Here is a 5756-nt window from a genome sequence, read left to right as displayed (position 1 = left end):
TGCCCCCCCCTCCCAGCACAGGCTTTCTAAATCACTACCATTTAATCCTTCCTCTTTCTCAAGTATTTCTCCAAGTGTCTCTGTGCTTCTTTCCACCTGTTCTTTAACTATTTGTTTGGATGAAAGCAAGCACTTCCGTATAAGTTGCCACATAGTTTAGACTTAGATTTACCCAATTGCCTTTGTGTTTCAAGTATAAAGTCATCCATTATTTTACATAGCATGCTGACAATTTAACCTTGAACATGTTCACTCACACCCATTCACACACAAATTCATACTCAAAGATCTTAAAGCGCTCAAAATTAATATCGGCCAATCATTTTCTGGAAGTTTTTCTTCCAATTTTTTCCATGCAGCCAGCAACCGTGGCTTCTTTTACTGCAGTACCATTAGCTTTAAGTAACTTTTTTTCATATATTGTTTATTGTAATTAATAGAAGGGTTACATTATATTCACCAGATAGAAGGTGCATTACTTCACAAATATTGAAACCCTTTCTCATGTCATGGTCCCCATTTCCCTCCCCTCCTCCCCCTGCACAACTTGATTTCCCCCCTACTCTCTTCTATTTCAAATAACCAACTAAGCACATATAAAATATATCAGATAACAAGGTGAAATATTGTAACAATATGAGATAACCAAGGGACAGTAAAAGAGATGAGAGATAACATAGTACGTTAAGGACAACAATCAACAAGATGTGGTATTTATACACAATGGAATACTATGCTGCTGTAAGAAAAAATGATATTGCCCCATTTGTAAGGAAATGGAAAGATTTAGAAAAAAATCATATTAAGTGAAGTAAGCCAGACTCAAAGGAACATAGGCTCAATGGTTTCCCTCATCTGATATAATCAGTAGAAACCTTGGGCTCTCCTAGCAGAGATTCACAATAGAACAAATTCTAGATAAATAAGGCCATATAGTATGATGCTAAATATAAGGACCTCCAGGATAAAGAAACAAAAGCTATTGGCCATTCTTATTTCTTATTCAGAGAAGTTTCTCTTTAAGTCTTTAGCCCACTTATTAATGAGGTTGTTTGTTTGAGTATTTGATTTAGTGGGGGTGTTAATTTTTTGAGCTCTAAGTAAATTTAGATATGGGACCCTTGTCTGTTGTATAGCTAGTAAAGATCTTCTCCCAAGCTGTGAGCTTTCTATTTATCTTGCTAGCCCTGTCCTTTGCCATGTAGAGACTCTGCAATTTAATGAAATCCTATTTATCCAGCCATTCGTTGATTTGTTGTGTTTCTGGGCCTTTATTTAAGAGGTTTCGACCTGTGGCACAGCCTTTTAATTGCTATTCATAACTCATCACAATCTGGCTCCAACTTGTGATTTTCAACTTGTCCCTATAAAATAGTTATTCTCTTCCTATTAAAGTGGTCTGCTAATTTTGTAAAATGTTCTATAAGTTTGTAAAAATTAGTTTGACTTTTCATCATGTGGTTAAACTCATTTCTTATTCTAATGCAGTTTTCACTTCAATACTCAGTTTAAAGTTCTACTTACAAATGTTTTCTACTTACAAATGTTTCCGGTCTCTGGATTTTTGCACCCTTTGTACCATAGAGACTTGCCTATGTAAATAATTGGCTAGTTCAGGAATTAGGAGTTGAAGTTCTGAATAACCACATAACAGAAATTTAGTGCTAGAAAGTATTGATTTCAAGTTGAGAATGCTAATGTGTGAGAAAATTACCTTACACTGTGTTTTAGCCCGCTTCTTCCTAGTCAATGCTACACCACTTCTTAGCTTTAAGTAACTCTTTTATGACTCTAACCATCCAGTTCTTAGAAACTTCTGAGCCCCTTATTCCGGTTCTTTTTCCGAACCCATTATTGCCTCGCCCTGGCCAGAGACTTCCGCGAGGTTCCTCAGTGTTACCCCATGGGGCTGAAGTGACCTGCCAGGACACCGCGGACTGGGAATGATCCTTGCAAGTCTTACTTGTCTTGCCCAACATACTGTTGGAACACCTGGCTGCTTCTGCGGTGTTCACCTTTTTAATCATGCTTTGACACAGCTGCAGCTTCTTTGTCTTCTTTCTCCTTAGCGTTGGGAGGAGTTTTGGGTTTTTCTTTTTTCTTAATTTTTTCCTTATGGGTTGCCTTCTTTATGGGGTTTTCTTTTTCTTTCTTTTTGTGAGCAACTTTAGTTTGTATTTTCCTTTCAGGTTTCTCTGGTCTTTGAGGAGTTTTTCTTACTTCTTTGACTTTGCAGGTAGTTGATTCCCTTTCCCCTGTTTACCACCTTCCACTTCTTTCATAATCTTCTCTTCAGTTTTTTCTTTAGCCTTAGCTTTCTTCTTGTGTTTTCTTCATTTCTGGTTTTTCTTTTTCTTTTTCTTTGTCCCTCTCTTTCTCCTGTCTTCCTCCCTGTCTTTTTCTTTTTCCCTGTGAGCAACTTCAGCCTGCATTTTCCCTTCAGGTTTCCCTGGCCTCTCAGCAGAAAGTAATTACCTACAATATAGCTTAAAGTTAGACATGGCATTACTTGGCCCCCAGCACTTACCCTCACAACAAACAAGGCTACAGACTTCTTCCTTTTGTTGTTGTTGCTGTTGTGGGTCACAGGGCTTGAACTCAGGGCCTAGGCACTATCCCTGAGTTGGTTTTTGCTCAAGGCTAGCACTCTACCACTTTGAGGCATAGCTTCACTTCTGTTTTAGAGATAGAGTCTTAATGACTTTTCTGCTCATGCTGGCTTTGAAGCTGGATCCTTATAGCTCAGGTTCTTGAGTAGCTAGGATTACAGGTGTGAGCCACTGGTGCCTGCTTACGGATGTCTTTTGTTTTGCCCATAGTTCTCTTCTTAAATTTTTATTTTCCAATATTAAAACAAGAGATTTTGTACCTTGAGCAGCCTAGAATCCCAAAAATCTAGCATATGAGGCCTAGTGTCCCATGCAGTTTTCAGGCCATAGGCTTGTGAAAGCATTCTAGGGAAATGAGAAGCCGCTAGGCCCATGGGCAATTGATGTTTTTAGCTCAAGATGGCAGAGAGCCAGAACCAGTATTCTCAGCTCAGGACTCATATACCTAGAATCAAAAGAAAATGACAAACCCATGCTTAAATAAATATGGTTTCGCAATGAAGCCATGTCAACACTTCTGATCAACTAGAGCTGTATAGCTTAGGAAGTCCCTCAGAGGTCCAGGGCAAATGAGAGCTTGCTGGGGAGGTGGTTGGAAGAGCTCAGAGCCTGTCTCTAGGGCCTGTGGATGGTGCTGTGACTGGACACTCAAGGTTTGGAAGGGCCTCTTGGTTCAGTGCCCTTTGAATTGTTGTTTTCCTCTCCATTTCATTAATTTCTGTTCTGATTTTTATCTTTTTTTCTCTCCTATTCATTTGAAGTTTGGCTTATTCTTTTATAAGAATTTGAAGTGCATCACTGAATTTATTTGCGATCTTTTGTTATTTTTATTTTTTGGTCAATGTGGGACTTGAACTCAGGGCCTGGGCACTATACTTGAGTTCTTCTGCTTAAGGTTAGCACGCTACCATTTTGAGCCACAGCTCAACTTTTTTTTTTTTTTTTGCCAGTCTTGGGCTTGAGCTCAGGGGCCTGAGCACTGTCCTTGGACTTTCTCAAGGCTAGAGCTCTACCACTTGAGCCTCAGCACCACTTCCAGCTTTTTTCTATGTATGTGGTACCAAGGAATCGAACCTTGGTCTTTGTGCATGCTAGGCAAGCATTCTACTACTAGGCCGAACTCCTGGCCTCTCCACTTTTAGAGTTCAGATGGTTAATTGGAGATAAGTATCTCATGGCTTTTCATGCCTGGGCTGGCTTTGAACCATGATCCTCAAAGCTTAGCTTCCTGAGATCTTACTGGCATGAGCCACTGGTGCCAAGCTTCTTTTTGCCCCAATGATTGATCTCTTGATTAGTGTGGGATATTAAAGGCACCTATTATATGTCCCTTAATGTCTACTAATGTATGTCTAGTAGTGTTTCTTGGATGAAATTATGTACACTAGCATGCAGTCCATATATATTTACAATCTTTATATTTTCTTGATGGAATGTTTCCTTTCCTGTTTCTTTCTATTTTTGGCTTGAAGTCTGTCATGTCAGGTATGACTCTAGCAATTTCTGTTTGCATTTGGATTCTGTTTACTCATAATAGAATTTTCTTTTTAATGTATTTTGTTTTTTATTGCTGGGGTAATGTAAAGAGGGGTTACAGTTACATTCTCCAGATAGTAGGTGCATTACTTCTCACACATTGATACCCCTTTTCATGGTTTTTGTCCCCATTCCCTCTCCCTACCCCTCTCAATCATCTTGTTTTTCCCCTTTCCCTTTCCTATTTCAAATAAACAAAGAAACATATATACATTATACCAGACAACAAAGTCAGATACAGTAACAATATGAAATTAACCAAAGGGCAACAAAAGAGAAGAGAAATAACACAGTACATTAAGAACAACAATCACACAAGATAAAGCTCTTGTTTCCATATCCTAGAGATCCTTTCATTTAGTCTCATCCTATATGACCTTATGTATATAGGCTTTGTAATCCTCTGCTAGGAGAGTCCTAGATGTGTACTAATTATTAAAAAATGAGGGAAAACATTGAACCTATGTTCCTTTATGTCTGGCTTACTTCACTTAATATGATTTTTTTCTAAATCATTCCATTTCCTTACAAATGGGGCAATGTCATTCTTTCTGATTGCAGCATAGAATTTCATTGTGTGTAAGTACCACATCTTGTTGATCCAATCATCTACTAAGGAGCATCTGGGTTGGTTCTATATCTTTGCTATGTTAACTAGTGCTGCAATGAACATCATTGTGCTAGTGGCTTAGAATGTCCTTGTTTCTGGACTTTTGGGTATATGCCAAGCAGTGGGACTGCTGGGTCATAGAGAAATTCTATGTTTAGTCTTTTGAGGAAATGCCATACTGCTTTCCATAGTGGTTGAATGAGTTTACACTCCCACCAACAGTGTGGTAGTGATTCCTCCTTGCCACATCCCTGCCAGCATCTGTTGCTCTTAGATTTCTTGCTCATGGCCATTCTACCTGGAGTGAGGTGGAATTTCAGAGGTGTTTGATTAGCATTTTTTATGGCCAGAAATGTTGAGCATTTCGTCATGTGTCTATAGGGCATTCTTATTTCCTCTTCTGAGAAATCTCTCTTTAAATCTTTAGCCCATCTTTTAATGGGATGGTTGTTTCTTTGAAGATTTGTTTTGGAGAGATTCAATTTTTTTAGCTGTAGATATACTTTAGATATGAGGTCTTGTCTGTTGTACGGCTAGTGAAGATCTTCTCCCACTCTGTGGGCTTTCTGTTTAACTTGCTAGCTATGTCCTTTGCCATTCAGAAAATCTGCAGTTTAATGCAGTCCCATTTGTCCAAACTTTCTTTAATTTGTTGCGTTTCTGGGTCTTTATTAAGAAAGTTTCAACCTGTGCCAAGGACACCTAGTGTATCTCCTAGTATATTCTTTTAAAGTTTTCAGTGTATTTTCTTTTACCTCAAGGTCTTTGATCCATTTGAAATGAATCCTGGTGTGGGGTGACATAGAAGGATCCAACTTTGGTTTTCTGCAGGTTCTTAACTAGTTCTGACAGCACCCCTTGTGGAAGAGGTGTCTTTCTTCCATTCTATTGTTTTTGGCTCCCTTGTCAAAGAATGCTTCTGTCTGTAGCCAGCAGGATGAAGATTTCCATTCGGAGTCACCTAGTCTGTGCTGCAGGCAAGTGAGGTGCTGAGCCCCCAG

The sequence above is a fragment of the Megascapheus bottae genome, chromosome 8 (genome assembly GCF_031878675.1).
Source record: "Megascapheus bottae isolate mThoBot1 chromosome 8, mThoBot2.hap1, whole genome shotgun sequence".
NCBI lineage: Eukaryota > Metazoa > Chordata > Mammalia > Rodentia > Geomyidae > Megascapheus > Megascapheus bottae.
Note: the sequence above shows the minus strand (reverse complement) of the source record.